The sequence below is a fragment of the Nerophis ophidion genome, linkage group LG17 (genome assembly GCF_033978795.1).
Source record: "Nerophis ophidion isolate RoL-2023_Sa linkage group LG17, RoL_Noph_v1.0, whole genome shotgun sequence".
In the NCBI taxonomy this organism is placed as follows: domain Eukaryota; kingdom Metazoa; phylum Chordata; class Actinopteri; order Syngnathiformes; family Syngnathidae; genus Nerophis; species Nerophis ophidion.
This window is the reverse complement of record NC_084627.1, coordinates 28,141,024-28,155,932: the sequence shown is the minus strand read 5'-3', so window position 1 is coordinate 28,155,932 and position 14,909 is coordinate 28,141,024.

The window sequence follows — 14,909 nt, the reverse complement described above, 5'->3', positions numbered from 1 at the left end:
GTATTAACATTGCAACACATGCCAATACAGCCTTTTTAGTTTACTAAATTGCAATTTTAAATTTCCCGGGAGTTTCTTCTTGAAAACGTTGCGTGATGATGACGTGTACGCAAGACGTCACGGGCTGTTATGAATATGAGCGCTGCACACACACACAGCTAAAAGTCGTCTGCTTTAACGGCATAATTACACAGTATTTTGGACATCTGTGTTGCTGAATCTTTTGCAATTTGTTCAATTAATATCGGAGAAGTCACAGTAGAAAGATGGAGTTGGGAAGCTTTAGCCTTTAGCCACACAAACACACGGTGATTCCTTGTTTAGAATTCACGGAGGTGAAACTTTACTATGGATCAGAGCGGACATGGATCCCGACCACTTGTCAACCAGCAGGTTTCGGTGAGAAAATTGTGGTTAATAAGTCGCCACTTACCGGATATCAGCTGAGCTTGTGCCGTCCATAAAGCTGCCGTCGACTTCCCTGAGACACTGCGGACGTACACCTCCGACTATCAGGTACAGTTAAACTCACTAAATCACTAGCAACACAATAGAAAGATAATTATCCTAGTAAATGTGTCTAAAAACATTGGAATCCGTCTCAATGCAACGCGATTGCAATCGCGTTTTTTTGTTTGTTTTTTTTCTAGTCCGTCGCTATCAATATCCTCAAACACGAATCGTTCATCCTCGCTCAAATTAATGGGGAAATTGTCGTTTTCTCGGTCCGAATAGCTGTTTTTGTTGGAGGCTCCCATTAAAATCAATGTGAATATATGAGGAGCCATCAACATGTGATGTCATCGTCTGCGACTTCCGGTAAAGGCAGGGCTTTTCTCCAGTTGCGAACTTTATCGTGGATGTTCTCTACTAAATCCTTTCAGCAAAAATATGGCAATATCGGGAAATGATCAAGTATGACACATAGAATGGACCTGCTATCCCCGTTTAAATAAGAAAGTCTCATTTCAGTAGGCCTTTAAAGGATAAAGTTCACAACTTTTGCTTGCTAACAGAAAAGCTCTGCCTCTACCTGAAATCGCAGACGATGACGTCACATGTTGATGGTTGCTCACATTTTCACATTGATTTTAATGGGAGCCTCCAACAAAAACAGCTATTCGGACCGAGAAAACGACAATTTCCCCATTAATTTGAGCGAGGATAAAAGATTCGTGTTTGAGGATATTGATAGCGACGGACTAGAAAAAAAATAAATAAATAAAAAAGTAAAAAAAAAAAACACGATTACATTGGGACGGATTCAGATGTTTTTAGACTCATTTACTAGGATAATTCTGGGAAATCCCTTATCTTTCTATTGTGTTGCTAGTGTTTTAGTGAGTTTAATGGTACCTGATTGTCGGAGGGGTGTGTCCACGGGTGTCTTGACGCCAGTGTCTCAGGGAAGTCGTAGGCAGCTGTATGGACGGCACAAGCTCAGCTGATCTCCGGTAAGAAGCAACTTTTTATCACAATTTTCTCACCGAAACTTGCTGGTTGACATTCAGGCGGGATCCATGTTCGCTGTGATCCATAGTAAAGTTTTACCTCCGTGAATTTTAAACAAGGAATCACCGTGTGTTTGTGTGGCTAAAGGCTAAAGCTTTCCACCTCCATCTTTCTACTTTGACTTCTCAAATATTAATTGAACAAATTGCAAATGATTCAGCAACACAGATCTCCGAAATACTGTGTAATTATGTGGTTAAAGCGGACGACTTTTAGCTGTGTGTGTGTGCAGCGCTCATATTTCTTAACAGCCCGTGACGTCACGCGTACTCGTCATCATTACGCGACGTTTTCAAGAAGAAACTCCCGGGAAATTTAAAATTGCAATTTAGTAAACTAAAAAGGCCGTATTGGCATGTGTTGCAATGTTAATATTTCATCTTTGATGTATAAACTATCAGACTGCATGGTCGGTAGTAGTGGGTTTCAGTAGGCCTTGTATCTGCCGTCGACTTCCCTCAGAGACTGGCCTCAAGACACCCGTGGACACACCCCACCGACTATTAGGCACTATTTAAAACTCACTAAACCACAAGCAACACAATAGAAAAAGATAAGGGATTTCCCAGAATTATCCTAGTAAATGTGTCTAAAAACAACTGAATCCGTCCCAATGCAATCGCCTTTTTTTTTCTTAACTTTGTTTAATTTTTTATTTTTTTTCTAGTCCTTCGCTATCAATATCATCATCCACAAATCTTTCATCCTCGCTCAAATTAATGGGGAAATTGTCGTTTTCTCGGTCCGAATGGCTCTTGCTGCTGGACATTCCCATTAAAAACAATGTGAGGACGTGAGGAGCCCTTACCCTTGTGACATCATTGTCTGTGACTTCCGGTAAAGGCAGGGCTTTTTTATCAGCACCAAAAGTTGCAAACTTTATTGTCGATGTTCTCTACTAAATCCTTTCAGCAAAAATATGGCAATATCGCGAAATGATCAAGTATGACACATAGAATGGACCTGCTATCCCCGTTTAAATAAGAACATCTCATTTCAGTAGGCCTTTAATGTTCGTACTGAGAAGCTGAGTTTCTTTGCAAATAATTATTAACTTGACGTGTAATGACAGCAACACATTGAGAAAAAGTTGGCACGGGGCATTTTTACCACTGTGTTACATGGCCTTTCATTTAACAACACTCATTAAAGGTTTGGGAACTGAGGAGACACATTTTTGAAGATTTACAGGTGGAATTCTTTCCCATTCTTGCTCAATGTACAGCTTAAGTTGTTCAACAGTCTGGCGTCTCTGTTGTGGTATTTTACGCTTCATAATGCGCCACACATTTTAAATAGGAGACGGGTCGGACTACAGGCAGGCCAGTCTAGTACCCGCATTCTTTTACTATGAAGCCACGCTGTTGTAACACGTGGATGGCAGTGTCTTGCTTTGCTAAAATAAGCAAGGGCGTCAATGCTCCAAACCTCATATGTACCTTTCAGCATTAATGGTGCCTTCACAGATGTGTAAGTTACCCATGCCTTGGGCACTAATGCACCCCCATACCATCACAGATGCTGGCTTTTGAACTTTGCGCCTATACAAATCCGGATGTTTATTTTCCTCTTTGGTCTGGAGGACACGACGTCCACAGTTTCCAAAAAGAATTTTAAATGTGGACTCGTCAGAGCACAGAAAAATGTTCCACTTTGCATCAGTCCATCTTAGATGAGCTCGGGCCCAGCAAAGCCGGCAGCGTTTCTGGGTGTTGTTGATAAATGACTTTCGCTTTGCATAGTAGAGTTTTAACGTGCACTTACAGATGTAGCAAATTAACTGTAGTTACTGACAGTGGTTTTATGAAGTGTTCCTGAGTCCATGTGGTGATATCCTTTACACACTGATGTCGCTTTTTGATGCCTGAGGGATCGAAGGTCCGTAATGTCATCACTTACGACATTGTATTTTGTTTTTATTTACCATTTACACAACGGTTTCAAGGTTTGTAAATTCAGGCTTTTGTCCACAGTCTCCAAAGGTCAGAAAGTCGTCCTCAGTTAATGATAAATTCATGAGGCTCAGACGAGTCCTTTTCATCCATTTCAGCTGTAAATAAAACTATCATTTTCGAAAATGTTAGCGTTTATCTCACGTTGACAACACAAACACATCAGCGTTCGGTTCACTCAAGTTGAGATGAATAACTTCGCAAAAGGCATGTCTCTGATTACTGTTACAGCATGCATTAAAGTGATTATTCGATGTGATTTATCGTCGGTCCAGTAGTTCTTCATTTCACATTTCTCTTCAAACAACAATGTTGTCGATTCTCCGCAGGCATCTATCCCAACTGAACTCGGGTGGCAGGCAGGACAAAGTGGCAGGAGGAGTCCAACCCTCACTGGAAATGTTTCCGACTTACTGCCGGCAATGTGGACCAAGCTCTGACACTGATCTTATAGGGAACAGACCGCCACAATCAGACAGTCCAATACCCCATACTCTCTAAACACTCCCCACAGGAATTCCCAAAGGAAACGGTTGAATGCCTTCTCCAAGTCCACAAAGCTCATGTAGACTGGTTGGGCAAACTCCCATGCACCCTCAAGGACCCTGCCGAGAGTATAGAGCTGGTCCACAGTTCCAAGACCAGGACGAAAACCACACTGTTCCTCCTGAATCCGAGGTTCGACAATCCGGCGTAACCTCCTCTCCAGTACACCTGAATAGACCTTACCGGGAAGGCTCAGGAGTGTGAGCCCACGATAGTTGGAACACACCCTCCGGTCCCCCCTTCTTTAAGAGAGGGACCATCACCTCGGTCTGCCAATCCAGAGGTACCGCCCCCGATGTCAGTTTATTTACTGTAACTACCAAACTCAATTCCAACATTCAGGGAGTACAGAATAATACATGTAAATAAACCAGGGGGTACAACATCCAAGCAATAGAATAAGGAGCAACAATTGAAAAATAGAACCAAATATAAAGTAGAAAGAAAAACATTTGGTGATACCAAAAAAATAATAACACCAATTTGTCTTTAAACACAGTACAGGCCAAAAGTTTGTACACACCTTCTCATTTCAATGCGTTTTCTTTATTTTCACGACTATTTACATTGTAGATTGTCACTGAAGGCATCAAAACTATGACACCTGTCAAGTGAAAACCATTTCAGGTGACTACCTCTTGAAGCTCATCGAGAGAATGCCAAGAGTGTGCAATGCAGTAATCAGAGCAAATTGTGGCTATTTTGAAGAAACTAGATTATGAAACATGTTTTGTTATTTCACCTTTTTGTTAAGTACATCATGTGTTTATTCATAGTTTTGACGCCTTCAGTGACAATCTACAATGTAAATAGTCATGAAAATAAAGAAAACATTGAATGAGAAGGTGTGTCCAAATTTTGGCCTGTACTGTAGATGTATACACTGCGGTATAGCACGGTTGGTAGAGTGGCTTTGCCAGCAACATGAGGGTTGCAGGTTCAATCCCCGCTTCCGCCATCCTAGTCATTTCCGTTGTGTCCTTGGGCAAGACACTTTACCCACCTGCTCCCAGTGCCACCCACACTGCTTTAAATGTAATTTAGATATTGGGTTTCACTACGTAAAAGTGCTTTGAGTCACTCGAGAAAAGCGCTATATAAATATAAATCACTTAACGATACTTTTTTTTTAGCCTTTTAAAGAGAATACATGCATCATAGCCAATTATAAAGATCATACAACGACTTTATATTGGTGCGCCCCCACCACCACAAACAGCTTGCCAATCTGTGGGAAATGCTGGTGGAAGTATTGCAGCATAGTCCCACAGCAGGTCCGGTCTTGTGCAGTCCAGCCCCGAGTTTGTCGGGAAAAAAACATCCTAAAAATCTGTTATTTAGGTTAGACACTACGGTTTTTTTTGCACTACAGGTTTTATCCAGCCCGCGAGTTGAGTTTGCTTAGTATAAAAATGAACCAAACATTTTTAATGAAAGAAACTACTGTTCTAAATGTCTCCACTAGATGTCACAATATCAATTATTTGTATCTTTGTACAAAACCTGTTGGGAAATTATCTTAGATGTAAATACAAACGGAATACAATGATTTGCAAATAATTTTCAAACCATATTCAGTTGAATATGCTACAAAGACAACATATTTGATGTTCAAACTGATAAACATTTTTTTTGCAAATAATCATTAACTTTAGAATTTGACGCCAACAACACGTGACAAAAAAGTTGGCAAAGGTGGCAATAAGTACTGATAAAGTTGAGGAATGCTCATCAAACACTTATTTGGAACATCCCACAGGTGTGCAGGCTAATTGGGAACAGGTGGGTGCCACGATTGGGTATAAAAACAGCTTCCCAAAAAATGCTCAGTCTTTCACAAGAAAGGATGGGGTGAGGTACACCCCTTTGTCCACAACTGCGTGAGCAAATAGTCAAACAGTTTAAGAACAACGTTTGTCAAAGTGCAATTGCAAGAAATTTAGGGATTTCAACATCTACGGTCCATAATATTATCAAAAAGTTCCAAGAATCTGGAGAAATCACTCCACGTAAGCGGAATGGCCGGAAACCAACATTGAATGACCGTGACCTTCGATCCCTCGGACGGCACTGTATCAAAAACTGACATCCATCTATAAAGGATATCACCACATGGGCTCAGGAACACTTCATAAAACCACTTTCACTAAACACAGTTGGTCGTTACATCTGTAAGTGCAAGTTAAAGCTCCACTATGCAAAGCGAAAACCATTTATCAACAACATCCAGAAACGCCGCCGGCTTCTCTGGGCCCGAGATCATCTAAGATGGACTGATGCAAAGTGAAAAAGTGTTCTGTGGTCTGATGAGTCCACATTTTAAATTGTTTTGGAAATATTCGACATCGTGTCATCTGGACCAAAGGGGAAGCGAACCATCCAGACTGTTATCGACGCAAAGTTCAAAAGCTAGCATCTGTGATGGTATGGAGGTGCATTAGTGCCCAAGGCATGGGTAACTTATACATCTGTGAAGGCACCATTAATGCTGAAAGGTACATACAGGTTTTGGAACAACATATGCTGCCATCTAAGCGCTGTCTTTTTCATGGACGCCCCTGCTTATTTCAGCAAGACAATGCCAAGCCATATTCAGCACGTGTTACAACAGCGTGGCTTCGTAGAAAAAAAGTGTGGTTACTTTCCTGGCCCACCTGCAGTCCAGACCTGTCTCCCATGGAAAATGTGTGGCGCATTATGAAGCGTAAAATACGACAGCGGAGACCCCAAACTGTTGAACGACTGAAGCTCTACATAAAACAAGAATGGGAAAGAATTCCTCTTTCAAAGCTTCAACAATTAGTTTCCTCAGTTCCCAAACGTTTATTGAGTGTTGTTAAAAGAAAAGGTGATGTAACACAGTGGTGAACTTTGCCCTTTCCCAACTACTTAAGCACGTGTTGGAGCCTTGAAATTCTAAGTAAATTATTATTTGCAAAAAAAAACAACAAAGTTTATGAGTTTGAACATCAAATATTTTGTCTTTGTAGTGCATTCAACTTAAAATGGGTCTAAAAGGATTTGCAAATCATTGTATTTTGTTTATATTTACATCTAACACAACTTTCCAACTCAAATTGAAACAGGGTTTGTAGATGATGCTACATAAACCACATAATGTTAGTGCACCAGTCAAGGAAAATGAGCAAACTACATAAATAGCATCCTGTAATTAGATTTTGATATTATTTTTTTTATTTTCGATGGATTGAAAATGAACACCAATGAGTTGACTGATGAACATTATCACATCATTTATTCAGATAGTATAAATAACCACAAATAAAGATAGAACATTATCAACCGCAGTATGTAAGTGTAAAAAAAGCCTCAACAACACTATGATTTGTACATTTTCAGAATGTGCTTGTTCTATTTTTAAACCAAGAAAACAATCCGAAGTTGTCTTTATTTTTAAGTTTTTGTGCTGTGATTTTACCAGTCCATCCCACTTGGAAGTAGATTTTTCTCCATGTGGCCCCCCCCATCTAAAATGAGTTTGACACCCCTGAAGTAAATGATCCAGCATTGTTGCACAGTAACAAGTGGATTGTTGTTATGATGTGCTGTGACGTCAACAATTCCAAATGTGTATGTGGAGATGTGGAACCAACGGGACAACAGCGGGTAGTGGTCCTACTCAAGATGGCGGCCAGGAGGCGGAGTGTATGGCGGAGCGCGCTTGTAGCAACGCTGCAGCAATCGGAGTCAGGTGCGTAAACCACACACCTGCTCTCAATCCCTGCATCTTCTCCTGCAGTTTAAAAGGGGAGAAGGAGGAGTGATCGGGGCAGAAGACGGAGGAGAATCCACAGAAAAAGACGACCAGAGCGACCAGACCAAAGAATAGCCCGCGAGGAAGACGCAGTCATCAGCCACCGAAAGGCGAGCCGAGACGAGCAGCAAAGGAGGTCTCGATAGAAATTGGCGCAACCCACTGGGACACAACCATGTTTATTGAACCTGCTACGATGCGTCTTGTATCGATGGTCCATGCAACCCGCACGATGAGGGCTGGAAACCTGTCACAGTGTAGTTTTTCCATTTTACTTTAGGCAACGTTTAGCTGCATGGTTTACTGTCAACAGGGACTTATTTCAAAAGCAACAGTTAGCATAATCACATTTGAAGTTAATTTAACAAGGAGTAGGCAGAATCAACATAACATGCTGCAAGGAAGCAAATGCACTTAAGTGCAATGTTTCAATAAATAAAAACACCAATTTGTCAATGAAGGGGGAGAAGGTGATAGCTAACAAGTGACTGAGCGTGACAACAGGGTGCCACTAGTTTAAAATAGATTTAGAAAAAAAAAGGTAGCACCATTTTTTTTTCTGTTTTCAGGTTTTAGTCACAATTTCCCTTGTGGCTGCAGCTGCCACAACAGAGAAGCTCTGCGCCCTGCAACGCCCTGTGCATATTAATAGAAGTGAGCCCATTGAGCACCCATGACTTTCCATACACTCATCATACAAAACAGAGAAAAGGTGTGTATAATAGACACACAATAAAGCAGGGTTCACCAACGCGGTAAGGACCAGATGAGTCACCCGCTGGCCTGTTCTAAAGATAGCTCAAATAGCAGCACTTACCAGTGAGCTGCCTTTATTTTTTAAATTGTATTTATTTACTAGCAATCTGGTCTCGCTTTGCTCGACATTTTTAATTCTAAGAGAGACAAAACTCAAATAGAATTTGAAAATCCAAGAAAATATTTTAAAGACTTGATCTTCACTTGTTTAAATTAATTCATTTATTTTTTTACTTTGCTTCTTATAACTTTCAGAAAGACAATTTCAAAGAATAAAATACAACCTTAAAAATGATTTTAGGATTTTTAAACACATACCTTTTTACCTTTTAAATTCCTTCTTATTCTTTCCTGACAATTTAAATCAATGTTCAAGTAAAAATATTTTTATTGTAAAGAATAATAAATACATTTGAACTTGAATCTTCATTTTACCTTCTGTTTTTTCGACGAAGAATATTTGTGAAATATTTCTTCAAACTTATGATTAAAATTTAAAAAAATTATTCTTGCAAATCTAGAAAATCTGAAGGATCAAATTTAAATCTTATTTCAAAATTTTTTGAATTTCTTTTAAAATTTTTGTTCTGGAAAATCTAGAAGACATAATGATTTGTCTTTGTCAGAAACATAGCGTGGTCCAATTTGTTATATATTCTAACAAAGTGCAGATTGGATTTTAACCTTTTTAAAACATGTCATCAAAATTCTAAAATTAATCTTAATCAGTAAAAATTACTAATGATGTTCCATAAATTCTCTTTTTAATTTTTTCAAAATGATTCAAATTAGCTAGTTTTTCACTTCTTTTTTTTCCGGTTGAATTTTGAATTTTAAAGAGTCGATATTGGGCTTCACGGTGGCAGAGGGGTTAGTGCGTCTGCCTCACAATACGAAGGTCCTGCAGTCCTGGGTTCAAATCCAGGCTCGGCATCTTTCTGTGTGGAGTTTGCATGTTCTCCCCGTGAATGCGTGGGTTCCCTCCGGGTACTCCGGCTTCCTCCCACCTCCAAAGACATGCACCTGGGGATAGGTTGATTGGCAACACTAAATTGGCCCTAGTGTGTGAATGTGAGTGTGAATGTTGTCTGTCTATCTGTGTTGGCCCTGCGATGAGGTGGCGACTTGTCCAGGGTGTACCCCGCCTTCCGCCCGATTGAAGCTGAGATAGGCGCCAGCGCCCCCCGCGACCCCGAAAGGGAATAAGCGGTAGAAAATGGATGGATGGAAGAGTCGATATTGAAGATGCCAATTAACCTATCCCCAGGTGCATGTCTTTGGAAGTGGGAGGAAGCCGGAGTACCCGTAGGGAACCCACGCAGTCACGGGGAGTACATGCAAACTCCACACAGAAAGATCCAGAGCCTGGATTTGAACCCAGCACTGCAGGAACTTCTTAATGTGAGGCAGACGCACTAACCCCTCTGCCACCTGAAGCCTTATATACATATAGATAGATAGATAGATAGATATATAGTACTTTATTGATTCCTTCAGGAGAGTTCCTTCATATATACATATATACATGTATATATATGTATATATGTGTATATACATATATATACATATACATACATACATACATATATATATACGTACATGTATATATATAAACATATATATAAACATGTATGTATATATATACATGTATATATATATATATATATATATATACAAATAAATATGTTGCATATATGTATATATATTTATTTATATATATATATATATATACAAATAAATATGTTGCATATATGTATATATATTTATTTATATATATATATATATATATATATATATTTACAAATAAATATATCGCATATACGTATATATATATATATATATACATATATAGATGTCGCATATATGTATATATGTATATATATATATACATATATATATATATATATATATATATATATATATACATACATATATTATGGCTAAGAATCTTTTGGTGTGCCACCATTCGATTCAATATTGATTCTTGGGGTCGCGATTCGATAATTCAACGCGATTCTCGATTCAAAAACAATATTTTTCCCAAATCAAAACGATTCTGTATTCATTCAATACATAGGATTTCAGCAGGATCTACTCCAGTCTGCTGACAGAATCGCGATTTAAATTCGAATCTATTTTTTCCCACACCCCTAATATATATATATATATATATATATCCATCCATTTTCTACCGCTTATTCCCTTTCGGGGTCGCGGGATATATACATATATATATATATACACACCGTATTTTTCAGACTATAAGTCGCCGTTTTTTTTATAATTTAACCAGGTACGATATATATATATATATAGCTTCACGGTGGCAGAGGGGTTAGTGCGTCTGCCTCACAATACGAAGGTCCTGCAGTCCTGGGTTCAAATCCAGGCTCGGGATCTTTCTGTGTGGAGTTTGCATGTCCTCCCCGTGAATGCGTGGGTTCCCTCCGGGTACTCCGGCTTCCTCCCACTTCCAAAGACATGCACCTGGGGATAAGTTGATTGGCAACACTAAAATTGGCCCTAGTGTGTGAAAGTTGTCTGTCTCTCTGTGTTGGCCCTGCGGTGAGGTCACGACTTGTCCAGGGTGTACCCCGCCTTCCGCCCGATTGTAGCTGAGATAGGCGCCAGCGCCCCCCGCGACCCCGAAAGTGAATAAGCGGTAGAAAACGGATGGATGGATGGATATATATATATATATATATATATATATATATATATATATATATATATATATATATATATATATATATATATATATATATATATATATATATATACACATACATAGTGGGGCAAACAAGTATTTAGTCAGCCACCGATTGTGCAAGTTCTCCCACTTATAATGATGACAGAGGTCTGTAATTTTCATCATAGGTACACTTCAACTGTGAGAGACAGAATGTGAAAAAAAAACAGGAATTCACATTGTAGGAATTTTAAAGAATTTATTAGTAAATTATGGCAGAAAATAAGTATTTGGTCAACCATTCAAAGGTCTCACCGATGGAAGGAGGTTTTGGCTCAAAATCTCACGATACATGGCCCCATTCATTCTTTCCTTAACACGGATCAATCGTCCTGTCCCCTTAGCAGAAAAAGAGCCCCAAATCATGATGTTTCCACCCCCATGCTTCATAGTAGGAATGGTGTTCTTGGGATGCAACTCAGTATTTGTCTTTCTCCAAACACCACGAGTTGACTTTGTACCAAAATGGATACATGGATGATGCAGCAGAGGATTGCTAGAATGTCATGTGGTCAGATGAAACCAAAATAGAACTTTTTGGTATAAACTCAATTATATATATATATATATATATATATATATATATATGGGACGGCGTGGCGCAGTGGCCGTGCACAACCCGAGGGTTCCTGGTTCAATCCCCACCTAGTACCAACCTCGTCACGTCCGTTGTCCTGAGCAAGACACTTCATCCTTGCTCCTGATGGGTGCTGGTTAGCGCCTTGCATGGCAGCTCCCTCCATCAGTGTGAATGGGTAAATGTGGAAGTAGTGTCAAAGCGCTTTGAGTACCTTGAAGGTAGAAAAGCGCTATACAAGTACAAACCCTGTTTCCATATGAGTTGGGAAATTGTGTTAGATGTAAATATAAACGGAATACAATGATTTGCAAATCCTTTTCAACTCATATTCAATTGAATGCACTACAAAGACAACATATTTGATGTTCAAACTCATAGACTCTTACAATTTCATGGCTGCAACACGTGCCAAAGTAGTTGGGAAAGGGCATGTTCACCACTGTGTTACATCACATTTTCTTTTAACAACACTCAAACGTTTGGGGACTGAGGAAACGAATTGTTGAAGCTTCAAAAGTGGAATTCTTTCCCATTCTTGTTTTATGTAGAGCTTAAGTTGTTCAACAGTCCGGGGTCTTGTTGTCGTATTTTACGCTTCATAATGCGCGACACATTTTTGATGGGAGACATGTCTGGACTGCAGGCGGGCCAGGAAAGTACCAGCACTCTTTTGATATGAAGCCACGCTGTTGTAACACATGGCTTGGCATTGTTTTGCTGAAATAAGCAGGGCAGCCATGATAACGTTGCTTGGATGACAACATATGTTGCTGCAAAACCTGTATGGACCATTCAGAATTAATGGTGCCTTCACAGATGTGTAAGTTACCCATGCCTTGGGCACTAATATCCAAGATGGCGGATTCCAAGATGGCGGCGCCCGGACGGGCTGCGACATTGCGGAGCTCTTGCTAAGGATGGAACATTTGGCGGAAATGCCGGACAGTTCTGCAGACTTCATGGCTGGCTCGCATCGTGGTCACTCTGTGATCACGTATGACCGCCAGACACTTCTGGATGTGGACATATCGGGCCGTTTTGGACTGATAGACGCGTGCTTGCTGGACGTGCTGACTAGCACGGGAGTGCTGCGGCGGCTACATCCAGCGGCCTGTGAAGCAGGGGAGTATAGTAGCAGCGGGGGCCGTCTACAGAGCAGACGCCAGCGGTGTGATCGGAAAGGCGGATGTCGAGCGGGGCTAAAAACAAAGCAGAAGGCTAATCCCCACAGAACACCACTTCCCTCCATCCTGAAGCCGGATTTAAATGGACGATGCGAGACTACTGGTCTGGGTAAAGGGTCAGTTAAATTAGAACAAGTTTTTTCTGCTTTGACTGTTTCAGAGTTGGACATGTGTTCTACTAAGGTGGCAAACTATGATGCGTTCAGTTTATCAAAGCAACAAACAAACAATCGGAAAATTCCCGTCGTATCAATTCCTAGATATGGTCGTAATTATACTAAATGCACTGGGCATAATAAACACAACATTATCAATATTGCTACTACGGATAATTTGATCAAACATTTCCTTAAACAGCCCACTACCTATAATATAGGTTTTTTAAACATAAGATCATTGTCTCCCAAAACGTTGTTAGTTAATGATATCATCAGAGACAACAATCTTAACGTCATCGGTCTCAGCGAAACCTGGCTTAAACCAAGCGACTTTTTTGCGCTAAATGAGGCATGTCCTCCTAACTTTACACATGCGCATATTGCCCGTCCGCTTAAAAGGGGTGGGGGGGTCGCACTAATATACAACGAAAACTTTAACCTTAGTCCTAACATAAATAATAAATATAAATCGTTTGAGGTGCTTACTATGAAGTGTGTCACACCGCTGCCTCTACACCTGGCTGTTATCTACCGCCCCCCAGGGCCCTGTTCGGACTTTGTCAATGAATTCTCAGAGTTCGTTGCTGATCTAGTGACACACGCCGATAATATAATCATAATGGGGGACTTTAATATCCATATGAATACCCCATCGGACCCACCGTGCGTAGCGCTCCAGACTATAATTGATAGCTGTGGTCTCACACAAATAATAAATGAACCCACGCATCGCAACGGTAATACGATAGACCTAGTGTTTGTCAGGGGTATCACCATTTCCAAAGTTATGATACTCCTGTATACTAAAGTATTGTCCGATCATTACCTTATAAAATTCGAGGTTCAGACACATGCTCGTCAAACTAATAATAATAATAACTGCTATAGCAGCCGCAACATTAATACGGCCACAACGACAACTCTTGCTGACCTACTGCCCTCGGTAATGGCACCATTCCCAAAGTATGTGGGCTCTATTGATAACCTCACTAACAACTTTAACGACGCCCTGCGCGAAACCATTGATAACATAGCACCGCTAAAGTTAAAAAAGGCTCCAAAAAAGCGCACCCCGTGGTTTACAGAAGAAACTAGAGCTCAGAAATTATTATGTAGAAAGCTGGAACGCAAATGGCGCACGACTAAACTTGAGGTGCACCATCAAGCCTGGAGTGATGGTTTAATAACTTATAAATGCATGCTTACCTTAGCTAAAGCTAAATATTACTCAAATCTCATCCACCGTAATAAAAACGATCCTAAATTTTTGTTTAGTACGGTAGCATTGCTAACCCAACAAGGGACCCCTTCCAGTAGCTCCACCCACTCAGCTGATGACTTTATGCAATTCTTTAGTAAGAAAATTGAAGTCATTAGAAAGGAGATTAAAGACAATGCGTCCCAGCTACAACGGGGTTCTATTAACATTGACACGATGGTATATACAGCGGATACTGCCCTCCAAAATAGTTTCTCTCGTTTTGAGGAAATAACATTAGAGTAATTGTTACAACGTGTAAATGGAATAAAACAAACAACATGTTTACTTGACCCTCTTCCTGGGAAACTGATCAAGGAGCTCTTTGTATTATTAGGTCCATCAGTGCTAAATATTATAAACTTATCACTTTCCTCGGGCACTGTTCCCCTAGCATTCAAAAAAGCGGTTATTCATCCTCTTCTTAAAAGACCTAACC